Consider the following 17265-nt stretch of genomic DNA (forward strand, 5'->3'; position numbering starts at 1 on the left):
ATGCTACTTTACATTAACATAGCAGAGCGTGGTTTCGATCCACGGACCTCTGGGTTATGGGCCCAGCACGCTTCCCCTGCGGCACTCTGCTTACAAGATCATAGTATGAACAAACTAACTTTTATCAAAATAGCAAGTGCTATTTTGCATTAATTTAGCAGAGCGTGGTTTCGATCTACGGACCTTTGGGTTATGGGCCCAGCACGCTTCCACTGCGCCACTCTGCTTACATCACCATTATATGAAAAACTAACTGATACCAAAATAACAAATGCTACTTTGCATTAACATAGCAGAGCGTGGTTTCGATCCACGGACCTCTGGGTTATGGGCCCAGCACGCTTCCACTGCGCCACTCTGCTTACATGATCATAGCATGAAAAACTAACTGATACCAAAATAGCAAATGCTACTTTGCATTAACATAACAGGGCGTGGTTTCGATCCACGGACCTCTGGGTTATGGGCCCAGCACGCTTCCACTGCGCCACTCTGCTTACATAATCATAGTATGAACAAACTAACTTACATCAAAATAGCAAGTGCTGTTTTGCATTAATTTAGCAGAGCGTGGTTTCGATCCACGGACCTCTGGGTTATGGGCCCAGCACGCTTCCACTGCGCCACTCTGCTTACATCACCATTATATGAAAAACTAACTGATACCAAAATAGCAAGTGCTATTTTGCATTAATTTAGCAGAGCGTGGTTTCGATCCACGGACCTCTGGGTTATGGGCCCAGCACGCTTCCACTGCGCCACTCTGCTTACATCACCATTACATGAAAATCTAACTGATACCAAAATAGCAAATGCTACTTTGCATTAACATAGCAGAGCGTGGTTTCGATCCACGGACCTCTGGGTTATGGGCCCAGCACGCTTCCACTGCGCCACTCTGCTTACATCACCGTTTTATGAAAAACTAACTGATACCAAAATAGCAAATGCTACTTTACATTAATTTAGCAGAGCGTGGTTTCGATCCACGGACCTCTGGGTTATGGGCCCAGCACGCTTCCACTGCGCCAATCTGCTTACATCACCATTACATGAAAAACTAACTGATACCAAAATAGCAAATGCTACTTTGCATTAACATAGCAGAGCGTGGTTTCGATCCACGGACCTCTGGGTTATGGGCCCAGCACGCTTCCACTGCGCCACTCTGCTTACATCACCGTTTTATGAAAAACTAACTTATATCAAAATAGCAAGTGCTATTTTGCATTAATTTAGCATAGCGTGGTTTCGATCCACGGACCTCTGGGTTATGGATCCAGCACGCTTCCACTACGCCACTATGCTTACATTATCATAGCATGAAAAACTAACTGATACCAAAATAGCAAATGCTCCTTTGTATTAACATAGCAGAGCGAGGTTTCGATCCACGGACCTCTGGGTTATGGGCCAAGCACGCTTCCACTGCGCGACTCTGCTTACATCACCATTATCTGAAAAACTAACTGATACTAAAATAGCAAATGCTACTTTGCATTAACATAGCTGAGCGTGGTTTCGATCCACGGACCTCTGGGTTATGGGCCCAGCACCCTTCCACTGCGCCACTCTGCTTACATCACCATTATGTGAAAAACTAACTGAAAGCAATATAGCAAATGCTACTTTGCATTCACATAGCAGAGCGTCTTTTCGATCCACGGACCTCTGGGTTATGGGCCCAGCACGTTTCCACTGCGCCACTCTGCTTACATGTTCATTGTATGAAGAAACTAACTTTTATCAAAATAGCAAGTGTTATTTTGCATTAATTTAGCATAGCGTTGTTTCGATCCACGGACCTCTGGGTTATAGATCCAGCACGCTTCCACAACGCCACTCTGCTTACATGATCATAGCATGAAAAACTAACTGATACCAAAATAGAAAATGCTATTTGCATTAACATAGCAGAGCGTGGTTTCGATCCACGGACCTCTGGTTTATGGGCCCAGCACGCTTCCCCTGCGGCACTCTGCTTACAAGATCATAGTATGAACAAACTAACTTTTATCAAAATAGCAAGTGCTATTTTGCATTAATTTAGCAGAGCGTGGTTTCGATCTACGGACCTTTGGGTTATGGGCCCAGCACGCTTCCACTGCGCCACTCTGCTTACATCACCATTATATGAAAAACTAACTGATACCAAAATAACAAATGCTACTTTGCATTAACATAGCAGAGCGTGGTTTCGATCCATGTACCTCTGGGTTATGGGCCCAGCACGCTTCCACTACGCCACTCTGCTTACATGATCATAGCATGAAAAACTAACTGATACCAAAATAGCAAATGCTACTTTGCATTAACATAACAGGGCGTGGTTTCGATCCACGGACCTCTGGGTTATGGGCCCAGCACGCTTCCACTGCGCCACTCTGCTTACATAATCATAGTATGAACAAACTAACTTACATCAAAATAGCAAGTGCTGTTTTGCATTAATTTAGCAGAGCGTGGTTTCGATCCACGGACCTCTGGGTTATGGGCCCAGCACCCTTCCACTGCGCCACTCTGCTTACATCACTATTATGTGAAAAACTAACTGAAAGCAATATAGCAAATGCTACTTTGCATTCACATAGCAGAGCGTCTTTTCGATCCACGGACCTCTGGGTTATGGGCCCAGCACGTTTCCACTGCGCCACTCTGCTTACATGTTCATTGTATGAAGAAACTAACTTTTATCAAAATAGCAAGTGTTATTTTGCATTAATTTAGCATAGCGTTGTTTCGATCCACGGACCTCTGGGTTATAGATCCAGCACGCTTCCACAACGCCACTCTGCTTACATGATCATAGCATGAAAAACTAACTGATACCAAAATAGAAAATGCTATTTGCATTAACATAGCAGAGCGTGGTTTCGATCCACGGACCTCTGGTTTATGGGCCCAGCACGCTTCCCCTGCGGCACTCTGCTTACAAGATCATAGTATGAACAAACTAACTTTTATCAAAATAGCAAGTGCTATTTTGCATTAATTTAGCAGAGCGTGGTTTCGATCTACGGACCTTTGGGTTATGGGCCCAGCACGCTTCCACTGCGCCACTCTGCTTACATCACTATTATATGAAAAACTAACTGATACCAAAATAACAAATGCTACTTTGCATTAACATAGCAGAGCGTGGTTTCGATCCATGTACCTCTGGGTTATGGGCCCAGCACGCTTCCACTACGCCACTCTGCTTACATGATCATAGCATGAAAAACTAACTGATACCAAAATAGCAAATGCTACTTTGCATTAACATAACAGGGCGTGGTTTCGATCCACGGACCTCTGGGTTATGGGCCCAGCACGCTTCCACTGCGCCACTCTGCTTACATAATCATAGTATGAACAAACTAACTTACATCAAAATAGCAAGTGCTGTTTTGCATTAATTTAGCAGAGCGTGGTTTCGATCCACGGACCTCTGGGTTATGGGCCCAGCACCCTTCCACTGCGCCACTCTGCTTACATCACCATTATGTGAAAAACTAACTGAAAGCAATATAGCAAATGCTACTTTGCATTCACATAGCAGAGCGTCTTTTCGATCCACGGACCTCTGGGTTATGGGCCCAGCACGTTTCCACTGCGCCACTCTTCTTACATGTTCATTGTATGAAGAAACTAACTTTTATCAAAATAGCAAGTGTTATTTTGCATTAATTTAGCATAGCGTTGTTTCGATCCACGGACCTCTGGGTTATAGATCCAGCACGCTTCCACAACGCCACTCTGCTTACATGATCATAGCATGAAAAACTAACTGATACCAAAATAGAAAATGCTATTTGCATTAACATAGCAGAGCGTGGTTTCGATCCACGGACCTCTGGTTTATGGGCCCAGCACGCTTCCCCTGCGGCACTCTGCTTACAAGATCATAGTATGAACAAACTAACTTTTATCAAAATAGCAAGTGCTATTTTGCATTAATTTAGCAGAGCGTGGTTTCGATCTACGGACCTTTGGGTTATGGGCCCAGCACGCTTCCACTGCGCCACTCTGCTTACATCACTATTATATGAAAAACTAACTGATACCAAAATAACAAATGCTACTTTGCATTAACAAAGCAGAGCGTGGTTTCGATCCATGTACCTCTGGGTTATGGGCCCAGCACGCTTCCACTACGCCACTCTGCTTACATGATCATAGCATGAAAAACTAACTGATACCAAAATAGCAAATGCTACTTTGCATTAACATAACAGGGCGTGGTTTCGATCCACGGACCTCTGGGTTATGGGCCCAGCACGCTTCCACTGCGCCACTCTGCTTACATAATCATAGTATGAACAAACTAACTTACATCAAAATAGCAAGTGCTGTTTTGCATTAATTTAGCAGAGCGTGGTTTCGATCCACGGACCTCTGGGTTATGGGCCCAGCACCCTTCCACTGCGCCACTCTGCTTACATCACCATTATGTGAAAAACTAACTGAAAGCAATATAGCAAATGCTACTTTGCATTCACATAGCAGAGCGTCTTTTCGATCCACGGACCTCTGGGTTATGGGCCCAGCACGTTTCCACTGCGCCACTCTTCTTACATGTTCATTGTATGAAGAAACTAACTTTTATCAAAATAGCAAGTGTTATTTTGCATTAATTTAGCATAGCGTTGTTTCGATCCACGGACCTCTGGGTTATAGATCCAGCATGCTTCCACAACGCCACTCTGCTTACATGATCATAGCATGAAAAACTAACTGATACCAAAATAGAAAATGCTATTTGCATTAACATAGCAGAGCGTGGTTTCGATCCACGGACCTCTGGTTTATGGGCCCAGCACGCTTCCCCTGCGGCACTCTGCTTACAAGATCATAGTATGAAGAAACTAACTTTTATCAAAATAGCAAGTGCTATTTTGCATTAATTTAGCAGAGCGTGGTTTCGATCTACGGACCTTTGGGTTATGGGCCCAGCACGCTTCCACTGCGCCACTCTGCTTACATCACTATTATATGAAAAACTAACTGATACCAAAATAACAAATGCTACTTTGCATTAACATAGCAGAGCGTGGTTTCGATCCATGTACCTCTGGGTTATGGGCCCAGCACGCTTCCACTACGCCACTCTGCTTACATGATCATAGCATGAAAAACTAACTGATACCAAAATAGCAAATGCTACTTTGCATTAACATAACAGGGCGTGGTTTCGATCCACGGACCTCTGGGTTATGGGCCCAGCACGCTTCCACTGCGCCACTCTGCTTACATAATCATAGTATGAACAAACTAACTTACATCAAAATAGCAAGTGCTGTTTTGCATTAATTTAGCAGAGCGTGGTTTCGATCCACGGACCTCTGGGTTATGGGCCCAGCACGCTTCCACTGCGCCACTCTGCTTACATCACCATTATATGAAAAACTAACTGATACCAAAATAGCAAGTGCTATTTTGCATTAATTTAGCAGAGCGTGGTTTCGATCCACGGACCTCTGGGTTATGGGCCCAGCACGCTTCCACTGCGCCACTCTGCTTACATCACCATTACATGAAAAACTAACTGATACCAAAATAGCAAATGCTACTTTGCATTAACATAGCAGAGCGTGGTTTCGATCCACGGACCTCTGGGTTATGGGCCCAGCACGCTTCCACTGCGCCACTCTGCTTACATGATCATTGTATGAACAAACTAACTTATATCAGAATAGCAAGTGCTATTTTGCATTAATTTAGCAGAGCGTGGTTTCGATCCACGCTCCTCTGGGTTTTGGGCCCAGCACGCTTCCACTGCGCCACTCTGCTTACATCACCGTTTTATGAAAAACTAACTTATATCAAAATAGCAAGTGCTATTTTGCATTAATTTAGCATAGCGTGGTTTCGATCCACGGACCTCTGGGTTATGGATCCAGCACGCTTCCACTACGCCACTATGCTTACATGATCATAGCATGAAAAACTAACTGATACCAAAATAGCAAATGCTATTTGCATTAACATACCAGAGCGTGGTTTCGATCCACGGACCTCTGGGTTATGGGCCCAGCACGCTTCCACTGCGCCACTCTGCTTACATGATCATTGTATGAACAAACTAACTTATATCAGAATAGCAAGTGCTATTTTGCATTAATTTAGCAGAGCGTGGTTTCGATCCACAGACCTCTGGGTTATGGGTCCAGCACGCTTCCACTGCGCCACTCTGCTTACATGATCATTGTATGAACAAACTAACTTATATCAGAATAGCAAGTGCTATTTTGCATTATTTTAGCAGAGCGTGGTTTCGATCCACGCTCCTCTGGGTTATGGGCCCAGCACGCTTCCACTGCGCCACTCTGCTTACATGATCATAGTATGAACAAACTAACTTATATCAAAATAGCACGTGCTATTTTGCATAAACGTAGCAGAGCGTGTTTTCGATCCACGGACCTCTGGGTTATGGGCCCAACACGCTTCCACTGCGCCACTCTGCTTGCATCACCATGATATGAAAAACTAACTGATACCAAAATAGCAAATGCTACTTTGCATTAACATAGCAGAGCATGGTTTCGATCCACGGACCTCTGCGTTATGGGCCCAGCACGCTTCCAATGCGCCACTCTGCTTACATCACCATTATATGAAAAACTAACTGATACTAAAATAGCAAATGCTACTTTGCATTAATTTAGCAGAGCGTGGTTTCGATCCACAGACCTCTGGGTTATGGGCCCAGCACGCTTCTACTGCGCCACTCTGCTTACATGATTATTGTATGAACAAACTAACTTATATCAGAATAGCAAGTGCTATTTTGCATTAATTTAGCAGAGCGTGGTTTCGATCCACGGACCTCTGGGTTATGGGCCCAACACGCTTCCACTGCACCACTCTGCTTACATCACCAATTTATGAAAAACTAACTGATACCAAAATAGCAAATGCTATTTTGCATTAACATAGCAGAGCGTGGTTTCGATCCACGGACCTCTGGGTTATGGGCCCAGCACGCTTCCACTGCGCCACTCTGCTTACATCACCACTATGTGAAAAACTAACTGAAAGCAATATAGCAAATGCTACTTTGCATTCAGATAGCAGAGCGTCTTTTCGATCCACGGACCTCTGGGTTATGGGCCCAGCACGTTTCCACTGCGCCACTCTGCTTACATGTTCATTGTATGAAGAAACTAACTTATATCAAAATAGCAAGTGCTATTTTGCATTAATTTAGCAGAGCGTGGTTTCGATCTACGGACCCTTGGGTTATGGGCCCAGCACGCTTCCACTGCGCCACTCTGCTTACATCACCATTATATGAAAAACTAACTGATACCAAAATAACAAATGCTATTTGCATTAACATAGCAGAGCGTGGTTTCGATCCACGGACCTCTGGTTTATGGGCCCATCACGCTTCCCCTGCGGCACTCTGCTTACAAGATCATAGTATGAACAAACTAACTTTTATCAAAATAGCAAGTGCTATTTTGCATTAATTTAGCAGAGCGTGGTTTCGATCTACGGACCTCTGGGTTATGGGCCCAGCACGCTTCCACTGCGCCACTCTGCTTACATGACCATTGTATGAACAAACTATCTTATATCAGAATAGCAAGTGCTATTTTGCATTACTTTAGCAGAGCGTGGTTTCGATCCACGGACCTCTGGGTTATGGGCCCAGCACGCTTCCACTGCGCGACTCTGCTTACATCACCATTATTTGAAAAACTAACTGATACTAAAATAGCAAATGCTACTTTGCATTAACATAGCAGAGCGTGGTTTCGATCCACGGACCTCTGGGTTATGGGCCCAGCACGCTTCCACTGCGCCACTCGTCTTACATCACCATTTTATGAAAAACTAACTGATACCAAAATAGCAAATGCTACTTTACATTAACATAGCAGAGCGTGGTTTCGATCCACGGACCTCTGGGTTATGGGCCCAGCACGCTTCCACTACGCCACTCTGCTTACATGATCATAGCATGAAAAACTAACTGATACCAAAATAGCAAATGCTACTTTGCATTAACATAGCAGAGCGTGGTTTCGATCCACGGACCTCTGGCTTATGGGCCCAGCACGCTTCCACTGCGCCACTCTGCTTACATGATCATGGTATGAACAAACTAATTTATATCAATATAGCAAGTGCTATTTTGCATTAATTTAGCAGAGCGTGGTTTCGATCCACAGACCTCTGGGTTATGGGCCCAGCACGCTTCCACTGCGCCACTCTGCTTACATGATCATTGTATGAACAAACTAACTTATATCAGAATAGCAAGTGCTATTTTGCATTAATTTAGCAGAGCGTGGTTTCGATCTACGGACCTCTGGGTTATGGGCCCAGCACGCTTCCACTGCGCCACTCTGCTTACATGACCATTGTATGAACAAACTATCTTATATCAGAATAGCAAGTGCTATTTTGCATTAATTTAGCAGAGCGTGGTTTCGATCCACGGACCTCTGGGTTATGGGCCCAGCACGCTTCCACTGCGCGACTCTGCTTACATCACCATTATTTGAAAAACTAACTGATACTAAAATAGCAAATGCTACTTTGCATTAACATAGCAGAGCGTGGTTTCGATCCACGGACCTCTGGGTTATGGGCCCAGCACGCTTCCACTGCGCCACTCGTCTTACATCACCATTTTATGAAAAACTAACTGATACCAAAATAGCAAATGCTACTTTACATTAACATAGCAGAGCGTGGTTTCGATCCACGGACCTCTGGGTTATGGGCCCAGCACGCTTCCACTACGCCACTCTGCTTACATGATCATAGCATGAAAAACTAACTGATACCAAAATAGCAAATGCTACTTTGCATTAACATAGCAGAGCGTGGTTTCGATCCACGGACCTCTGGCTTATGGGCCCAGCACGCTTCCACTGCGCCACTCTGCTTACATGATCATGGTATGAACAAACTAATTTATATCAATATAGCAAGTGCTATTTTGCATTAATTTAGCAGAGCGTGGTTTCGATCCACAGACCTCTGGGTTATGGGCCAAGCACGCTTCCACTGCGCCACTCTGCTTACATGATCATTGTATGAACAAACTAACTTATATCAGAATAGCAAGTGCTATTTTGCATTAATTTAGCAGAGCGTGGTTTCGATCTACGGACCTCTGGGTTATGGGCCCAGCACGCTTCCACTGCGCCACTCTGCTTACATGACCATTGTATGAACAAACTATCTTATATCAGAATAGCAAGTGCTATTTTGCATTAATTTAGCAGAGCGTGGTTTCGATCCACGGACCTCTGGGTTATGGGCCCAGCACGCTTCCACTGCGCGACTCTGCTTACATCACCATTATTTGAAAAACTAACTGATACTAAAATAGCAAATGCTACTTTGCATTAACATAGCAGAGCGTGGTTTCGATCCACGGACCTCTGGCTTATGGGCCCAGCACGCTTCCACTGCGCCACTCTGCTTACATGATCATTGTATGAACAAACTAACTTATATCAGAATAGCAAGTGCTATTTTGCATTAATTTAGCAGAGCGTGGTTTCGATCCACGGACCTCTGGGTTATGGGCCCAACACGCTTCCACTGCGCCACTCTGCTTACATCACCATTATATGAAAATCTAACTGATACCAAAATAGCAAATGCTACTTTGCATTAACATAGCAGAGCGTGGTTTCGATCCACGGACCTCTGGGTTATGGGCCCAGCACGCTTCCACTGCGCCACTCTGCTTACATGATCATGGTATGAACAAACTAACTTATATCAGAATAGCAAGTGCTATTTTGCATTAATTTAGCAGAGCGTGGTTTCGATCCACAGACCTCTGGGTTATGGGCCCAGCACGCTTCCACTGCGCCACTCTGCTTACATGACCATTGTATGAACAAACTATCTTATATCAGAATAGCAAGTGCTATTTTGCATTAATTTAGCAGAGCGTGGTTTCGATCCACGGACCTCTGGGTTATGGGGCCAGCACGCTTCCACTGCGCCACTCTGCTTACATGACCATTGTATGAACAAACTATCTTATATCAGAATAGCAAGTGCTATTTTGCATTAATTTAGCAGAGCGTGGTTTCGATCCACGGACCTCTGGGTTATGGGCCCAGCACGCTTCCACTGCGCGACTCTGCTTACATCACCATTATTTGAAAAACTAACTGATACTAAAATAGCAAATGCTACTTTGCATTAACATAGCAGAGCGTGGTTTCGATCCACGGACCTCTGGGTTATGGGCCCAGCACGCTTCCACTGCGCCACTCTGCTTACATGATCATGGTATGAACAAACTAACTTATATCAGAATAGCAAGTGCTATTTTGCATTAATTTAGCAGAGCGTGGTTTCGATCCACAGACCTCTGGGTTATGGGCCCAGCACGCTTCCACTGCGCCACTCTGCTTACATGACCATTGTATGAACAAACTAACTTATATCAGAATAGCAAGTGCTATTTTGCATTAATTTAGCAGAGCGTGGTTTCGATCTACGGACCTCTGGGTTATGGGCCCAGCACGCTTCCACTGCGCCACTCTGCTTACATGACCATTGTATGAACAAACTATCTTATATCAGAATAGCAAGTGCTATTTTAAATTAATTTAGCAGAGCGTGGTTTCGATCCACGGACCTCTGGGTTATGGGCCCAGCACGCTTCCACTGCGCGACTCTGCTTACATCACCATTATTTGAAAAACTAACTGATACTAAAATAGCAAATGCTACTTTGCATTAACATAGCAGAGCGTGGTTTCGATCCACGGACCTCTGGCTTATGGGCCCAGCACGCTTCCACTGCGCCACTCTGCTTACATGATCATTGTATGAACAAACTAACTTATATCAGAATAGCAAGTGCTATTTTGCATTAATTTAGCAGAGCGTGGTTTCGATCCACGGACCTCTGGGTTATGGGCCCAACACGCTTCCACTGCGCCACTCTGCTTACATCACCATTATATGAAAATCTAACTGATACCAAAATAGCAAATGCTACTTTGCATTAACATAGCAGAGCGTGGTTTCGATCCACGGACCTCTGGGTTATGGGCCCAGCACGCTTCCACTGCGCCACTCTGCTTACATGATCATGGTATGAACAAACTAACTTATATCAGAATAGCAAGTGCTATTTTGCATTAATTTAGCAGAGCGTGGTTCCGATCCACAGACCTCTGGGTTATGGGCCCAGCACGCTTCCACTGCGCCACTCTGCTTACATGACCATTGTATGAACAAACTATCTTATATCAGAATAGCAAGTGCTATTTTGCATTAATTTAGCAGAGCGTGGTTTCGATCCACGGACCTCTGGGTTATGGGCCCAGCACGCTTCCACTGCGCGACTCTGCTTACATCACCATTATTTGAAAAACTAACTGATACTAAAATAGCAAATGCTACTTTGCATTAACATAGCAGAGCGTGGTTTCGATCCACGGACCTCTGGGTTATGGGCCCAGCACGCTTCCACTGCGCCACTCGTCTTACATCACCATTTTATGAAAAACTAACTGATACCAAAATAGCAAATGCTACTTTACATTAACATAGCAGAGCGTGGTTTCGATCCACGGACCTCTGGGTTATGGGCCCAGCACGCTTCCACTACGCCACTCTGCTTACATGATCATAGCATGAAAAACTAACTGATACCAAAATAGCAAATGCTACTTTGCATTAACATAGCAGAGCGTGGTTTCGATCCACGGACCTCTGGCTTATGGGCCCAGCACGCTTCCACTGCGCCACTCTGCTTACATGATCATGGTATGAACAAACTAATTTATATCAATATAGCAAGTGCTATTTTGCATTAATTTAGCAGAGCGTGGTTTCGATCCACAGACCTCTGGGTTATGGGCCCAGCACGCTTCCACTGCGCCACTCTGCTTACATGATCATTGTATGAACAAACTAACTTATATCAGAATAGCAAGTGCTATTTTGCATTAATTTAGCAGAGCGTGGTTTCGATCTACGGACCTCTGGGTTATGGGCCCAGCACGCTTCCACTGCGCCACTCTGCTTACATGACCATTGTATGAACAAACTATCTTATATCAGAATAGCAAGTGCTATTTTGCATTAATTTAGCAGAGCGTGGTTTCGATCCACGGACCTCTGGGTTATGGGCCCAGCACGCTTCCACTGCGCGACTCTGCTTACATCACCATTATTTGAAAAACTAACTGATACTAAAATAGCAAATGCTACTTTGCATTAACATAGCAGAGCGTGGTTTCGATCCACGGACCTCTGGCTTATGGGCCCAGCACGCTTCCACTGCGCCACTTTGCTTACATGATCATTGTATGAACAAACTAACTTATATCAGAATAGCAAGTGCTATTTTGCATTAATTTAGCAGAGCGTGGTTTCGATCCACGGACCTCTGGGTTATGGGCCCAACACGCTTCCACTGCGCCACTCTGCTTACATCACCATTATATAAAAATCTAACTGATACCAAAATAGCAAATGCTACTTTGCATTAACATAGCAGAGCGTGGTTTCGATCCACGGACCTCTGGCTTATGGGCCCAGCACGCTTCCACTGCGCCACTCTGCTTACATGATCATGGTATGAACAAACTAACTTATATCAGAATAGCAAGTGCTATTTTGCATTAATTTAGCAGAGCGTGGTTTCGATCCACAGACCTCTGGGTTATGGGCCCAGCACGCTTCCACTGCGCCACTCTGCTTACATGACCATTGTATGAACAAACTATCTTATATCAGAATAGCAAGTTCTATTTTGCATTAATTTAGCAGAGCGTGGTTTCGATCCACGGACCTCTGGGTTATGGGCCCAGCACGCTTCCACTGCGCCACTCTGCTTACATCACCATTTTATGAAAAACTAACTGATACCAAAATAGCAAATGCTCCTTTGTATTAACATAGCAGAGCGAGGTTTCGATCCACGGACCTCTGGGTTATGGGCCCAGCACGCTTCCACTGCGCGACTCTGCTTACATCACCATTATTTGAAAAACTAACTGATACTAAAATAGCAAATGCTACTTTGCATTAACATAGCAGAGCGTGGTTTCGATCCACGGACCTCTGGGTTATGGGCCCAGCACGCTTCCACTGCGCCACTCTGCTTACATCACCATTATGTGAAAAACTAACTGAAAGCAATATAGCAAATGCTACTTTGCATTCACATAGCAGAGCGTCTTTTCGATCCACGCACCTCTGGGTTATGGGCCCAGCACGTTTCCACTGCGCCACTCTAGTAGGGGTGTTTTGCCATTTCTGCGGCAGTGGAATCGATGGAATCGATGGAATCAATGAAGTCGACTTCATTCGCCATTTCTGCGGCAGTGGAATCGATGGAATCAATGAAGTCGACGGTATCACTCCTCCTTATCTATATCAGTGGAATCAATGGAGTCGTTTTTATCAGTGAAGAGTTAAAACTCTTATCACTACGTCTCCTATCATATCCTCATTTTTTTTGTTCTTGAGCTTATCGATTATTTTGGAGTGAAATGCAGCATTATCCAAAACTTGTTGACTGCGTAGTGTTCAAATTCCCCGCCAAAGATCAGATGGTCTATGTCATATATATTTCTTTGTTCTGTAGCGAGTAAAAGCAAATATTACATTCCATTTATTCAGCAGTGGAATCAACGACCAACAAATTCAATTCGAGGATGATTCCATTATCACTTTCACCCATATCTTGTGTACTTTATATTACTCCAAACATAGGTCATTAACCTCTAGTCGAGGATGTTGAAGATTGTCCTATCAGATCGATATATCTCATTTATTTTTAATTTAGTGATTAAGAAATACAAATTTATCAACACTGTAATTGTATCTAAAACCCACGATTCTGATATTAGATGTTAGTTATCGGATATGTTGAAAACCAATTGATTTGTTTAAGACTCTGAAATATTCAAACGCGAACTGCATTCCTCCATTCAAAATATCACTACCATACCACAAGTTTTCCATCAATTTAATTTGATTGAATGTAATCGGAATTATAAGCTTCCAATGAAAAACCGGAGAACCAATCAAAGTGCACACATTCAGTCGCGTGTTTAATCAATAAACAAATAATGGAATCAAGTTTAGTAAGATAACGATTAGTATAACAGAGACTGACATGAGTTTCATCATTTCATTCTTCAATTTCTCTCGAATTGAACAGTACTGGAACAATTTACTACCATCATTGTGCAAGTATAAAGCTTTATAATATAGAAAACAGCCTCTAACTAGTTACAATGTTTACGTGTGAGGTATGCAATTCTGCATACACCAAGAAATATAACCTTCTAAGACATGTTCGCGAAAAACATGGGAAAATTAGTTTCCCGTGTACAGAATGTGGTAAAGTTTATATAAGGCGCGACGCACTAAAACTACATTTACGTCTTCACAATGGAAACGACGGTAACACCGACAATGTACCACAACCTTCGCACTCAAAACGGTGTGCTACCGATGAACCCACACCGTCTAAGAAGACCAAAGCCATGCATCACCCCGACCAGCCTACGTCTTCCACTTCATCCCACGGCACCGAAGGAATGCAAGACCCCATAATGGAGAGTGATAACTCGATGGACAGTCTGTCCGACCGAGAAAACTCTATGCTACATGAACTCATGGATCAGGAGGAAAACACTACCAAAACCATTTCCGAACCAGAGGTGTCATCCACCCCGGATTTCCATAACCAAGACGAGTTGGAAGAACTGAATGCGTTGGGAAATGTAATATTTTGTGCGCGTTTCACGGCAGGATCTATAGTTACTGACGTGGAAGAATACGTTAATCGTCACAGGTGCGCGATAGAAAAGTATTTAAGCAACAAACTAACCGAGAAAAGTGGTATTAAATGGTACAGACTGTTAAAAAAGTCTTTGCGCGTTGCAGTTTTCGCACATATTTCACTATATTTCAAAAACTATTCAAGCTAGCGCTCTGGAATAAAGTGCGTTATAAAGGTTTTGCATTTCTCTTTCATATTTTACCCGTTCCACAGTTGCCCTTTGCATACTTATACCGGAAACCGGAAATGTCAAAATTATCAACTTTGAAAATATTGGATTCTCGAGGATATAAATGCGATTTTCGGATTCCTTGGGGTCGATTCATATTTGATAAGTTTTCACCAAATTCAATTCGGATGAATAGGTCACGAGTAATCAGCCTTTATTCAAAATCTGGCAACTTCGATTTAAATGGCGATAATACATAATCGAGTATCGAATCTTTGTCGTAATAATGCTTGTTAGATGTTATGGCACTTTATGCATATATATATGATTGGTCTTGTGGCGCGATACTTTGAAACAATTCATACGCTCGTTAAAGGGATGGTGAAGTGGAAAATTAAGTAATTTTTTATTGATTCTTCTATAAGACCAATCTGCATAGTGAATTATCCAGGAAATAACACCGAACGATTTTTATACGTCAATTAGTTTGAAATTTCATGGATACTTTTAAATAAGGATCTCCGACCAATCGCGTAGAGCCCTGTCCTTTTATAAACAATTTTCTCGTGGCACGTTCCGTGTTGAATCAATTTATTGCGAGATTTGAAACAATTTGCGTAATGTGATAATTGTGGCGCGAGACATGGAGCGTGCCACGAGAATATTGTTAACAAAAAGGCACGGCGTTACGCGATTGGTCGGAGGTCCTTATTTAAAATTATTCTTAAAATCTAAGCCTAATTTGAATATTAAAATCAATGGAAGGTATTTGCTAAATTTTTCATTATGCAGACTGGTCTTATAAGAACCGATAAAAAATCACTTTAATTTCCACTTCCCCCTCCCTTTAAGAGAAAACTCGCGTCTTTTGAAGAGGAGAAGCGGTTTGAAAATATTGTTATTTGGGCCATGATATCATAATATTTAGAACTCATATTAATTACGTCTAGGTCTTCAGCCCGACTCATTGCAGCCTAGTGAAAATCTCATTCATGATGGCATATGCGCTTCACGAGATCCCTACAAATAGACATATTCAACTACTCCATTAAGAAACAACTTCAGAGGAGATGGCTTCTATGCTAGGAAGGTTCGCTACGCGATTGAGCTTCGCTAAACGGAGCCTGGGGTTGCCTATAGCCTCCCGCGTATAGAGCAAATGTCAGGCCATTGAAAGATTTTATTTTAGAGGTAGGAATAGGGAACAGAGTAATCTAGGCGCGCGTCAAAGTCCCGGACCCCCTTCGTCGGGACGGTGGGATATGAAAGAAGAGGCGGGTCATAGCGACAGAGGTAAAAAGGAATTACGTATTTTTCGCCGTCCCAGTCAGTAACGTCATAAAAACCTAGTTTAAGTGAGCCAATCTGAAATTTTAAACTTTTAATTACGTGTTGGAGGGAGGGGCTCTATACTGGGCTATGAGTCGGACTGAATTAAACACTAACCGTTCTCTATTCCTACTTCTAAAATTAAATATATCTCTGGTGAGGCTTAATAATAAAGACGACCGCAACCAAAGCATGGGAAAGGCGTATTTCAAAACTGACGTTCAAAGCTACCGATGGAAAAGCCAAAAAATTAAATGAAAAAAAAATGAAAGCCGGTAACAATGATCACAACTGAAAATAACAGCTAACAGCTAAAACGAGCCCGAACGGTAAAAACTTGAAGTTAGTCTCAACGCTGTTGGTCTGCTACTCCTTTCGTTTAGTTTCTATGGCAAGATCACTAGCTTTGAGAGGTATTGGGATATTAGGCCATTTTGTGTTTTAAGACTTTTATTGTGAAGGATAGAAAACAAACCTGTTTAAAGATATTTCGAATAACTTTTAATATCTTTATAAGTTTAAAATTATCCATAAAATTATTTGGACGAAAATTTTCAAATAACAAGATTTCCTTCGAGTTTCAAAGTGAAGAATGTTCGTGTGCTTTATTGAACTATTCTTTTACAAACAAGGCAGTCACTTTCAGTTTTAAATGTTGCTTGATTTTTTATTGGACCTACCCTAGCCCTTAAAGGGAGGATGAAGAGGAAAACAAAGTGATTTTTAATCGATTCTTCTTCTAATTATAAGTTCATTTTGCATAGTGAAACCTCCAGGAAATAAAGTCTCCAAATGATATTAAAATTCCAATTAGGCTCAGATTTTATAGATAATTTGAAATAAGCAAGTCTTACCAATCGCTTAACACCCTGCCATCCTGTTAACAAAATTTCCGTTGCCCGCTCTATATCACACACCACGATTGTCACATCGTGAGAAACTTTTATTAAATCTCGCGATAAATTCCATTGGGCATGGAGCGTTCCAC

Source organism: Phalangium opilio, unplaced genomic scaffold, assembly GCF_054372755.1.
Source record: "Phalangium opilio isolate 3A_F unplaced genomic scaffold, DU_Popi_V2 ptg000060l_1, whole genome shotgun sequence".
In the NCBI taxonomy this organism is placed as follows: domain Eukaryota; kingdom Metazoa; phylum Arthropoda; class Arachnida; order Opiliones; family Phalangiidae; genus Phalangium; species Phalangium opilio.